The sequence below is a fragment of the Calonectris borealis genome, chromosome 3, assembly GCF_964195595.1.
Source record: "Calonectris borealis chromosome 3, bCalBor7.hap1.2, whole genome shotgun sequence".
NCBI classification, from domain to species: domain Eukaryota; kingdom Metazoa; phylum Chordata; class Aves; order Procellariiformes; family Procellariidae; genus Calonectris; species Calonectris borealis.
In genome coordinates this window covers 95463590-95477417 of record NC_134314.1, presented here as the reverse complement: position 1 = coordinate 95477417, position 13828 = coordinate 95463590, and the positions used below count along the sequence as shown (strand labels likewise).

Genomic DNA, 13828 nt, shown 5'->3' with positions numbered 1-13828 from the left:
CTCATCTGTGATAAGCCCAAGAGATTTCTTGGCCTAAAGGAGGTAGAGCCAAAGTCAGCACTGAGTGTCAAACTTCTTTCTTTTGCTGAAGCTGAAATACATTTTGGAGCAGGCATAGTGAACACCAGCAATAAGCAACCACACACAAGCACATCTTTTTCAGTGCCTGGGGCTGCAATGGTGCTGCTTGAAGACAGGAACCTAGCAGCCACCTTACATACACCTTATATCTGTTGCAAATGTCTTAGGGGGAGAACAAATGTTTGGAGGGTGTGGGAGACAGTACAAGAAGTGGTGGGACACATGCCAGTGCTGAAGGTACCACTTGTAGTGTCGTGTTGGGACAAGACTTGTGTGGTCTGTAAGTCCCCTGAGATTTGCAGGAGTCTACAGTGGCAGCTCTCAGAAATAATGTAACAAAGCAATGTAGATGTAGCCTCTCAAGACTCTGTTTCCATGGATCCCAGCAAAATCTAAAAGAAATCCTTGGTTTGGACTGAATCACTGTGGGTTTTTCCCCAGCAAGTTAGGCAAAACTTCTGATAGCTATAGTGCAGTAGAGTATGGATTTTGCTGCAATTAAAAGCATCTGTTTTAAAATTTGGTTTTGGTTAAGTTCTTCAGTGTTAGAAGTGAAACAGTGAAGTACATTTGGGGAACATGAATGATACAAAAATCTGAGTGCATATTCATATTTATACGTAACCTAAAAAACCAAATTGATCCCTTGAACAAAACAAGCAGCTGTATAACAAATCAGTAGTATTGCGCTGAACTTGACAATGCTTATATGCCTCCTATAGGAAACTGTAATTGCTTGTAGTCCACATGAATATTGAAAAGCTCCTTTAAGAATCAAACTAGAAATGTCTCCATAGTTCTAAGAAAAATTGCACAAAATTACACATTTTGCTTTTGTTTTGGTATGTAAAGTGCAGATACAGCTAAAGTATTTTCAAATTGAAAATGAATTTTGTTACTTTTTTTTTTTTTATTTTGGTAGTAAAATGGAAAAATAGCCTTTTCATTTAGTTCATATTGTAATCCTACCGTATAAGCAAGAGATTCCATCTATGTTGTATCCTTTTATAGCTATCCATATGTTGATCTATGCAGATTATGCAGATGTACACTACTTTGTGGATGATTTTTAAACACTGATGTCTGAGGCTTGAGAGTGATCATGTTGTACAGTCCTTCCTTCAATTCCCTCTCTGTAACTTTATGCAGTATGTGAAAATTAGCATTCTGGTTAATATAAGTACTTTTAATAAAGTACTTACATTAAATTAATAAAATATTTTATTCATCTACCTTTTTCTCCTATCCAGCCTTTTTTTGATCATAGTTGTTAATAAATCTACCTATTAGCACCTCTCTAACAATTATTAAATCTTTGCATCCAGTATGACACTTTCTGGCTTATTCAACTCAGCCAATGCAATTACACTAGTTTATATAGTTTAGCAGCCTGAAACAATTTTTCATAGCATACATATTCAGAAGACCATTAAAGATGCTAATTAAGGTTACTAACCTGCCAATTTTTTACTGAAAATGTAGGAGAAATAAGAGTCATCTGCGGCCTGCAACTAGATCTTTAATTTACTTTTATTGTTGTTTCGGTTTCCTTAAGCACTCCTGGCTGCCTTGTTGTGCACAATCAAGAACAGATCCCATCAATATCAGTTTCTGTTATTTCGAAGCTATACTTAATAGTATAAAACTATGCACCACAGAGGCCATAGAGCCCATTTCATGCAGTCTGATTATATTTTGAAATAGTGACAGCAGTTGGCTGTAACTTTTATGTCATAAATAGCCTTTCATACTGACTTTGGAAATATTAGTGTTTTGCAGTAAAAAGTACACAAAATACTCCAACCACCTCTCAATTACACTAGCATTTCAAAAACATCAGGAAGTTAGGGCTGGAAATAGACATCTGCAGTAAGACTTTCATGGTAGGCTTTTGCTGGTGTTATTGCTTGCATGAAAATATTAAGGAAAATAATGTCTAGATGTAAGCTGGAGTTGAAGTGTAGAGTGACTATAATATCAGAAATGAGACATTGTGGCTAGCATGCCTCTTTGTTACTATACCACATATTCCTGGATTTTATCTCCTTTTATGTTTAGTAACACTGCAGAGAATGCAGAGATTTTTAAATTATTTTTATGAAAATAATATGTATGTCTTAGATTTCTCATAATGCTTACTTTTCACAATGACCTCCTAGAAATGAGAAGGTGAATTTTATTTTAGAATGAAAATTGTCTTTTTCTGATACTTAAAAAAAAAAAAAAAAAGGAGAGGGAAGTGTTTTTAAGCCAGTGATCCTGATCATTTTAGTGATCATGTTTACTGCATTATCACACAAACCTCTGTACAGGCACAAATAAAGAAGCAAATATTGAGTGGCACTTCTTTTTGAAAGTCAATATACTGCATAAATGCACCGTCAAAAGGCAGGGAAACGAAGCATGGATTTTGAACATGTAGACATGTCTGGATTGGTTTGAGTGAACTATTTAGAATTGTTTACATATAACTGGAGAATGTACCCAAGGACTAGACTTTAAAAGACAAATACAGAAAACCAACATGAGTAAAATGGGAAAGAAATAACTGAGAGGTCAGGGAACTTATGAGAACTCTGTAACCAGCATAGAGGTGGAAAGTGGGCCAGCACTGACATACAAGTAAATTTTTGCCTTTCTAGTCCAACATTAAGAACTTTAAAAATGTGTATTTCACTGGCTAAAAAAAAAAAAAAGCTTATTTTCCTGTGAAAAATCATGCTGTGCCACTGCAAGTGGTTTTGTATTGTATCATTTCCAGAGAGTTAGGGTCTCTAACAAGAACTATAGATCCTTTTGGTATTACTGAAAAAGACTTAATGAAGAAAATTTGATGCTGAAGCCAAGGATTTGGTTTCAGAAGGTATAGAATTTCTTCTTGCAAAAAATTGAGTGATTGTGCCTAGCACAGTGTGATGGGTCAAACTTGGCTGGCTGCTAGGTGCCTATCCAGCCACTCTCTCACTCCCCTTCCTCAGCAGAATAGGTGGAAAATGTAAGAAGAAAAAGCTCATGAGTTGAGATAAAGATGGGGAGATCACTTACCAATTACCATCACAGGCAAAACAGACTCAAGTTGGAGAAGATTAATTTCATTTATTGCCAATTAAAATAGAGCTGGATGGTGAGAAACAAAGACAAAACCTCTGAAGTCAAAACTTCTCTGCTTATCAGGGTTAGCAGGAGTTTTATTTCTAGGACCCTGTTATCAACAAGGTGATTTTTCACTGTTACCAAGACCATTCTACGTGAAAGGATTCTGACAGTAAGGAGAAGTCGTCTACATCTGAACAAACTGCATAGCATTAAATAACAATTAAAAGGCTCAACTGCTACTACATTGATCACACAGCAAATTAGAGTTGGGGGAATTAAAAATACTGTTTTCAGTATAAATTAACTGATATATTCATTCAGAATTTAGTGACTAAAAAAGTTGCTTATATACAAGAATGTGCTACATGTTAGATGCATTTAAGATTCGTAAAGATTTCTAGTTCATCCTTATAAATGCCTGTCTATTTTAGGGTATTTATACCACTATTAGATTTAGTTTTTTCCTAAAGGAAAAAAAGCATACTAAATGGTATTTAATGCCCAAAGGGAAGCAGCTGTTGTTTTTAGTCTGTCCAGAAATCAACTAACATTATGATTGAAGCTGGGAGAGGAAGGGCAAACTCATGTGGGAGTAATAACTGAATGAGGAAACAGGCACTCTCGGAATGAAAAAGGGTAGGTGGGTGGATTATATGCACATGGTGATGATGATGCAGCTATACCCACAGGAATGAGATGTTGCACTGCTCTGCCTCATTTCAAGCTTTGATTTTAATGCACAAGATCATAGGATATCAGAGCCAATTATACTCTTTAGTGAGAGCATGTCCTAGTATTGCAAAGCAAAATTATTGAAGAGTCTTCATTTAATTTGCTTGCAAATTATTCAAATAATTGACCTTATGTATCACAGTTAATGGAGTGCTACACTGAAACAGTGAGGACTGAAGGAGACTAAGGACAAGACATAGCAGTGCTCAAGGATAATATTGATTCTGATTCACTGCCTTGTACCTCGCACTGTTATTTCTATGAATGCAAAGTTAGATGTAAAACCTAATCAGAACCTAAATAATGTAAAACCTGAATTTATAATCACCTTTTTCTCTATGTACAAGACTCTATGTATGTATACATAAAAAATTATTTTGTTATGGTCACTCTACCTCCCCATGGAGATAAGCCAATTAGACCTACTTTTAAACTCCAAAGTAAGAATATTTTGTGCAAGGTTTTTCTTTATACCTGCACAACTTTACGAAGGCAACTGATAGCAACCTTTTTGCATAGTTAAGAAATGAAATAAGATGAACTGATGTCTGATGTTTTTCAGGCAGAGGTGGTCTGAGAGCACTCTGTTGGCTACGTTGTATATCTACATTGTTTTAGTTTCACATGCAGGCAATAAATTTGAAAAAAGAGAATCAGTTTGTTAAGAAAAAGAATCCCAAGGATGATACTAGGAATGTTATGCATGTTTTCGGCCATGATTATATGGACTGAAAGAATTGAGGGAAGTTATGCATGAGCAAAAAGCATTTTTTAAACTTTTGCTGAAGTATATATACTTAGGAAGGATAGAATTTTTCTGTTGAAGAAAAATTCCATGACTTACCTGGAACCTAAATGAAATGAAAATGTTGTGATCATTTGCTATATCAAAAGAAAATTTATCAAAATCAACATGTTGCTTTCTTAAAGCTCAATACTATTGGTAGTATTATCTATTGATTTTATATTAATATAAATGTTCTGAGTCAGAGACATTAGCTTACTGGACATTGTTTCAGCCACAAATGAAGTGAGGCTATAATAAGGGAGAAATTACTGTGCTTTGAAATGCATTCCAATCTTCAGTGTAATATTCTGAGATACTTATTCTTTTATGGAAATAAACATTGAGACTTCATAGCTGCTGATTAGTATAATTCAGTGTTCTAGTTTATTTCCAGACAATATCAAGTACTTACTCAGACTTATATCTGATATACATACTCAGTTTTACTGGAAATGACTAGTGCAGAAGAAAAATGGCAAGATTGGGTTTAAAAAGGGATTGAGAAACTCCAAGAAAGGTTACATTCCACAGGCAAATCTGGCTCAAATGAGATGCAAACAACTCATAAATAAATGAATTCAGTATGCAGATTTAATGATCAGATAACTCAATAATATCCACAGCATTTCATTCTTCAGGTAGCTTAGCATGAATTGCTGTTCTCAGCAGAGACCTTTAAAGTCCATGGAACTTGAAATCTTGAAGTCCTCACTCAAGAAAAACTCTATCTGAGGTCAGTTTGAGTTCTACTTGTGTAAGGATTGAAAACAAAACTCTGAAAAGATTTTGACATTTGGCTTTATTGTTTTAGTTGATAAAGGGCAACAAGCATTAGATATAGTAGTAACTGTTTTAAACAGACAAATAATATCACTTATACTGTGAAATATATTGCAATATAGTCCGCCTTTGAGATCTCTAAAGCTGCCTCTTTGAAATGCGTTCACAATTTCACCAAACTTTATACCACTGAGGCTACTCAGCCTTCTTCTGATGTTGAGAGCAATTCATTATTGTGCGCTCTTTAGGACTGTCCTCTATTTAAGAGGTGGTTACCTTTAAATCTTTTCTCATTTCTGGTCTTCAGGAATGGTACAACAGGTATGGCATGTGGTCTTTCAAATGCTTTTTCTTATTTTACAAGCAAGTGTTTCACCCTATGGAAGTGTTGTATACTGCCCTTAAATATTACACTGAGTTCTGTGTCACAAGAGACATAACCTCCAAGAACAGCAAGAGAATTTGCTATTTGCTATTTATCTTGTTCTTTGATCAGAGTCCGTTCTTGGTGTGGAAAGCTCCCTGAGAACCAAGCATTAACATATCCATCAATGCTTGACATTAAAAAACTAAGGGTCTCAGATTTCCTCCACAGACAGAAATCTGAGCAGCGCAGTGAGTCTAACATGCTCACAATATGCTGAGTACGTGCAACTGGGCACTCGCGCAGCACATGCTGTGCAACCCATGCAGCACATTCTGTAGGTGTCAAACATACTGTGTGTGCCCAGATGACTTCTACAAAGCCTGCTCAGTGTCACCCTACATGCATTCTTCATGTACTATGATTCATGTGTCCAGGATTTCTGGCTGTCTAGCAGCTGCTACCCCAGCTGGACTGCTCAGTACCTGAGAAATTCCAGATGAACAGCCAAATCAGTGATCTAGAACAAGCTAAAACAGTAGATTACCATGAGAAGTAGGAGATTTGGCAAGTACACATCAGTGTAGACTGAAGCTCTCTGTAAAAAAGAGATTGCCTGCCTGCTGCTTCACCACTTCTGTTCCCGCACTGGGATATATTTAAAAATAAAGCCTCAATACATTTAGTCTCCACTGATTTCTTCTCTCCTGGGAAGCTGCCTGCATGTTGCAGATGTCCTCTGCCACTTAACAGAAAGTCAATCTTGGTCTCAGGACACAACAGTTGTGTCAGAAAAAGGAACACGAGTAGTATTTCTACCATATTTAATCTCGGATGTGTAGCTATGCTGTTTACTCCTGAGAGATGTCACTTATGACTAACATAACAAAGCACATTAGCTCTGCAAAACCTGCAGCCTTCTGTGAGAAAAACAGAAGAGAAAACAGGCCATGGGGACAAACAGTCCCCCAGCTGTAATTTCCCAGCTGGGATGTTATTCAATGTGGCCCAGTGCCTAGAAGCCCCAGTCTGTTTCTGATCTCCAGGTCAGTTTCAAAGCAGTTTTGTAATAAAGCAGGCATGTTTATGTGTCCACCAAAAATAGCAGTAGCTGTTAAAACTGAAGCCATTCAGCATGGCTGACACAGTCTTCAGATTCTTTCTCCTTAAATTCTTGGCCCAATTGTTTTGCAACCTAATGCTGAAAAAACATAATTCCTATGTGTGTTTGTTTTGGATAAATATCTAATCATCGTGCCATTATGACTGCAGTTTTGGAATCTATTTTTTAAATGTTACATTTTGATTTTTGGAAGCATGGAATTGAAAACACAGAAGACCAGCTGAGTTTCTGCAGATTTTATTTTTTTAACCACCTTATCACCATCTGCAGTTTTTTCTCTGTTAGAAATGTGATTTACTTTGCTTTGCAGGATGCTATATCTTATTTTTCTGTTTGGTTACACTCCTTCCATTTTAACTTATTTCCTTCTTTCTATGTTGAAATATAACTTTCACCCTGATTCTGTTAAGGTTCTTTTCTACCGATGCCCAACTCACATCAGGCATGACTTCTATGGCTCAGTTTAGCCAGGGATCTGTAGAGCACAATGGAAAAATGCTGTGATCTCTCACAGTGTCTTTCATAAGATCTCTCTCAAGGTGCTGTAATGCAGAATAGATGTCATGCATTTCACACAGGCCTGGCAGGTAGCTACAAAATGGTAACAGGTCTCTACCATCCTGGGGCAAATTCAGCGCTGTGATGAAAGTTTCCATAACCTATTTTCTTGTTCTAGGAGCAGCCAGTTGGCTCGTAATATAAAGCAGAGGGTGACAAGAATATATTTTTCTTTCTTGCTAGCAGTTCAGTGAAAGGTTCATGTTAATGAATTTTTTGTTCCTTCACAGTGTTCATAGTGAGTCAGGGTAACCCTTGTTTGTAATCAACAAATCATAGTTTTGACTTACATGAAAATTTGTGCTTAGAATCTCAGAATTCACTGCAATGTGAGTAGGGCTCACATTGTGTTGAAGTAGTGTGGCTACATTTGCTTAGTGTAATTCTTAACATCCTATGATTAGGAAATGAATAATAAAGTAATACTTTTAGCTGAATGAAAGTCTCTAGAAAACTGATAGTAAGATGTGCAAACAAGGAGAAAATACAGACAAGAACATAAACTCTATTATAATAGCCTGTAAAGCATTACCGTGCCTTTCTGAAATCAGGAGAGACAATCCATCTTTGCTATACTTACTGTAGGCAATGTAAACATTATAGGTCTAACTCTTATCTCACTTCAGAGGTACACCTAGAGTGATGGCAGCTATAACAGAGCTGTCTGTTCTGCTACTGCTCCAGCGCGGGGTCATGCTTGGGCAATTGTCAGAGAAGACAGAAGGAAAGAGGTCATTGCTACCTCTCTGTCAGTCCTTAGTTGGCATAGGATTTGTCTTCCCTGCTCTGTTAGAGCTGAGACTGACAAGAGAACCAGGGAGCCCTAGCAGCTTTCTGGGAGCCTTTCTCCTTTTTCTGCTCCTCCCTATAAGAAGAGGATACCATCTTCGGTAATATAAAATCATCTTTGCAGCAGCACTCAGGAAACTTATTTTGGAAGGTACAAGTCTTTTGGCTTCACGGGGCAATGCATATGTTTATGCCAATGCTAAATACTGTCCATTGTTTCAGAGTAGCTCACATATGTTTGTTTTTACTTTCAAACAATAGGCAATGCCCCTGGGTGACAGCGCATAGGCTAATGATTCCTTAGAATGAGAAAATATGATTTGTGAAATGACTTATTCAGAAAATACCAAACTGAATGAATTCATTTGAACAGCTCTATTATGCTCCCCTGATGTGCTATTCTTTAAACAGAGGAACCTTATTAGTGTAACAGTCACTCCAGGCCTAAGATGTTAATGTTTTCTTTGGATCTGTATTGGAATCTACATATGTAGGAAACATTTTCTTTTTCTAATTATTACAAATGATGTTCTGGTCTTTAGAAACAGAAGTATTTTCAGGGGAAAAAGTTATGCTCAGGAAGAAACCAAGTAAACACTTTTTATTTAAAGTTTTCACTAGAATAACTAAAAGCAAATGGACCAAGCTCTTTGGATTTGCTATGAACTGCCATGACTATAAACTTGGAAAAGTACCTCTCACTAACAGACTTTCTGCTTGGAGGCTGTCTACAGACTGAAAACAGGTAGTCATTGCTGGATTGCTATACTGCATTTTGCTGTTTTATTAGGCTATTAAGTTCTTAAGTCAGCCTATTAAATTTGCTCTTTTAAAGAAAAGATGCTAGATGAGAGTTAATGCTATATTATGGGGTTTTTTTAACATCCTACAATCCTTTCTACAAAACGTTTTCCCTGATCAGGTCTGTCTTTAAGTACTGGATGGCCTGAGATTTTATAAGTGAAGAATCAAGCCTTCAAACTCTAGAGAAGTAGACCTTAGCTTATTCAGAGTAGAGTTGTCAAAGAATGATACCCCTTCATGAGCACAGAAGTAGAAAATTGTTTTTCATAGGATCTTGTGGTTCATTTACACATCTGGACAGCATTCATGCAGACTTGCAGTATAGGCATACATACTTACATGTACTAAAATACAATAGCTGTTTTTTTCTAATCAAACTAGTTCCTAAATCATGTAGGACTAGTGATGTCACCACAGCTGGTTGTGAATGTTGCAGAAGGAGCGCAATCAACCAAGAATAGCTGTATTATGAAGATGTTCTCATGCACTTTAGTTAAGGCTGAGGGAAGATGCCTGTTCAGAGCTAATGACATCATTATGCCAGTTATATAGAATCGGGTTGCGTTTTAATTTGCTGAGCAATTCAAGAAGCTTATCCACAACAGTATATATATACTGTATCTTTACAGGAAGCTATTTCATATTTCACTGGGATGCTAATATGTGTCTAACACTCAAAAAGCCATTTCTCAAAGGCTTGGTATATGTATTACAGGTAAATGAGCATTAAAAAAATAAGTCATACACCCGTTCTCACTCTGACCTTGTTTCCATCACCCTGAAACCTTGACATGCCCTCAAAACATGGTAGCATATCTAAGCAGCTCCAACACCATAATTTTTTTTAATTTATTTGATTTTTAATTTTGTGTCATATTTGTCAGATTCTTAACATCAGTCTAAATATGTCTCATCTAACCAGAAGTCACACAGAAATATGAGCTTGATTCCAGGGCAACTTCCTGAGTAAGATAGCAAAATTTTAAAAGGTTGTGAAACTGAAGAATATAGTGAGGCCTGGAACTCTATACTTAATTTTCTGTTGGGCAGCCCTGGCCAGAAAAAAAATCACAAAATGAAACTAGACATTAAATTGTTGCATAGAAATTACAAAGCCATGAAGGCAGTATTATCACAGAAAATAACTGTGTCCATATTATACTTGCATATGTCCACTCTGTTCAAAATATTAACTGAGACCAATGTATTATTACCAGAAAACTTGTTGGTAAAATTCCTTGTCTTTGACTTTGCCTATTTGTGCTTTAAGACCCTTTATTTATTTTTTAAGCTTCTTAAATTTGGACATTAAAAAAAAAAAGAGAGAGGAGCTGTATACAAAGCTGTTCCTGTAACTTTATTTTTCTTATTCTTTCTCTTCACATTAATTTCTCAGAAATAATCAAGAGAGAAGCTGCATTTAGTCATATGAGCATCCAGAGAACTAAATTCGTATATTATGATTCCTTATCCATATGGCATTGCTTTCAGCCGTGCTTTTTGGGCCAGCTTAATATTTAATTCATGAACAAATAGATGTGATAAACAACAGAGCAACAGTTTCCAGATGTGCATCATTTCTGTCTCTTTTCCAGCATATGAAAAGAAGATAGATACACAGAATATTTGTTAACTTTGGACAACACCTGAAATAACACTTTGGCATCTAAGGTATAGCTTAAATGAAATTTAGACACCTAAATTCAGGAGAGCTACCTAGGAAAAAAAAAAAACAACAAACAAAACTATTCATTTTAATTCCTGAAATACAACAAACTGCCTTTGCTGGTGCATACAGAAGCTCTACTTTATTGGCTGAGCTGCCTATCTCCTACATATTGAGAATCCAGAAATGATGTGTCCTTCTGCTGATGTCTCTTGGAGTGTGTTTGCTGCTAAACATCCATGCTTGGCTAAAACTGCCTGGGCAGCAAAAAAAACAGCTGGGCAGTGACAGCCAACCTTGGGACGATAGAATAAAGGTCTGAACATTTGTTTCTAAATTCAGAAAGCATCCAGGTTCCAAGTTCTAGTTTCAAGGAAATGTTGAACTGCAGTCCAGAGCCCTTAGTGCTTTCTGTTCATCATCCTAGATATCCCAGTATTGTGTATGTATGTATGTTAGGAATTTATGTGCATCAGCCACTTCCCATACTCTGCTTTCTATGGAAAGGAGTCCTGTGCCTTTGGCTGAATGGGAGCTGTGGTACATGCTAGAATTTCCCTCATTTAGATGAATGAGACCTTGGGGAACACCTCAACAATTAAGGCCTATGCAGCCAATGACAGTCCGTACTTAGAGGAAGAGAGAGGTCTAGAATGCTATCATCAGAAAAATAAGTTCAGTTTCTGTACAGTTTTGCTGTATAGCCCTATCACAGAATTTTTTTCTGTACCAGCCAAAAGGTATGAAAGGCCATTAGAAAAAAAATGTGACATAAAGGGGACTTTGGAAATGCAGGCCAAACAATGAACAATTACAGGAATTCCCATCAATCAGAAAGTGTAAGTAATCATCTTGCGAGGAAAAAAATTATGATGTAATCTGGCCAGAACTAACATGAACATATAGGAAATGGGGAGGAGACGTAATATGGAGGTTAGAAATAACTGCATGGGAATGGGGACAGAGTGTAGAGGACTATATATTTAGTAGCTCAAGGAATAATCAGTGAAGTCAATACAGTGTCACCCTATAGCAATGAGTGACAGAGACTGCTGTCTCATAAGCTTTCTGTCTGTAAATTTGATCATGCTTGAAGGTATTAAATAATGGTGTCGATAAAAACTGTCATTGTCTCAGCTGAGTATGGCAAGGAAGGGGACATACCCCAGTCAGATATTTTAAATAGTAATCTCAAAATGTGCAGTATCCTACATCATAGTAAAATGTATGCATTTGAATCTGTGATATTTATACTTCAAAGAACGAGAGTATGTTGGGAAAATTGTGTTTTTCCAAGTGTGTTTATTCATGTGCTGAGTTTAGGCTGTGGTTTGCAGCTATGGATTTGGTGTGGAAGTCAGGATTGTGCTTCCAATTCTGAACCTGTCATCTTTCCTGGGGTCTCTGACTGCTGAGTTCTACTAAATACTATCAGCTACCTTGCCCCCAATGGTCTGCCACATCTCTTTGCTGGCAGTTACCATCTCCAATCCTTTCTTCCCAGCACAGCCGGCAAAAAATGTTTACTAGCATTTCAGCCATTCCATTTGACTCGATGATAGTGTCACAGCTTAAATTGCTGCTATGCTTGGGCTGAGATGCCAAATCGTGCTGGAGTAGCCAGAACGCAGGCAGACATTAGCTTCTACCTGCTCTGCTGCGGGGGCAGTAACCTTTGACAGCAAACCTTGGGAAGGAGGGAAGGGAGAGGGAAAAGGAGAAAGGAGAGCCAGTAAAATCTTAAACTGCTGCAGATGTTTCTTCACTGAACAAAAGGCAGAAATCTGCTGCAGCAGGTTATACTTTACCGTATGTTACCTCAAGTATTGTAATTAATATATTTTTAATGCTGATGAGGGTTGTATTTCATACCTTGAAAAATGTGTAAGCTATAGTCAGGAGGCTCTGAGTGCTGCAATAGTGGTTTTTCTTTCCTGATGCCTCTGAGGGCTTTCTGAAAGTTAGGACTTGTCAGATTACATGGGGATTTGGCCAACCATGTATCCCAAAATAGAGCACTTGCATCAGAAATAGTGTTGAGCCAGCTTACTAGTGCAGACTACTTTGCCCCTGCATGTTGTCCTAATAGAGCTGATCGACGTGTTTTTGCCATCGGAGGACAAAGGTTGCAAAGAAGAGTCAGAATTTGCCCCAAATACTTCTCTGGGTCAGAGAAAGGCTGAACAGTTTGTCTGCTCTTAGTGCTGTAGGATTTTGAGTTAGAACAGAATCTTTTTTTTTATTCCATGACTTTTCTTGTCAGATACTTTTTATCATAGGTTGTGTTCTCACACAATTTCAGCACCAGATTTTCAAAAGTATCTAACACATCTGGTAAGATTTCCAATAACTATCTGTGTTTGAATATTCTCCATTTGAGAAATTACTCCTTTCGAATATCTCCATTTGGGTTCAATGTCTCCTACATTCAGAAATCCTTTGTAAGCTGTTACAACTCTGACCTCAAGCTCAGTTAAAAATATATCTCTACAAGGCTCATGGAAGTTCTGTGATTACCCTCCTCCCTGTCTCTAAAAGCCTATGTCAGTGATTATTTGCTGAGTATACAGCTTTAATTTGTGCTCATTCAGCAAGACTCCTTATCTGGCTCAAGTGGATGCATGCAACTTTATGAATCAATTTTAATAGATCCAGAGTCTTGAGTAGGTCCTTATAGTTGGGTGATAGCCACATCCAACTGCATATCTAGGGGCATTGCACTACAAACAACAACCCCACGTATTTCCTGTTGTGGTTTAACCTGGCTGGCAACTAAGCACCACACAGCCGCTCACTCACTCCCCTCTCTAGTGGGATGGAGGAGAGAATCAGAAGGGTAAAAAAGTTAGAAAACTTGTGGGTTGAGATAAAGACAGTTTAATAGGTGAAGCAAAAGCTGCATGCACAAGCAAAGCAAAACAAGGAATTCCTTCACTCCTTCCCATCAGCAACCAGGTGTCCAGCCATCCCCAGGTAAGCAGGGCTCCATCACACCTAACAGTGACTTGGGAAGACAAATACCATCACTCTGAACATCCCTCTTTCCTT

General features: G+C 37.3%; 1 protein-coding gene across 1 annotated transcript in view; it reads left to right on the top strand.

The window, feature by feature from the left end:
• The window catches only part of KIF6 (kinesin family member 6), a 179318-nt gene that overhangs the window by 129387 nt on the left and 36103 nt on the right, over positions 1-13828 (top strand). The window lies entirely within an intron of this gene.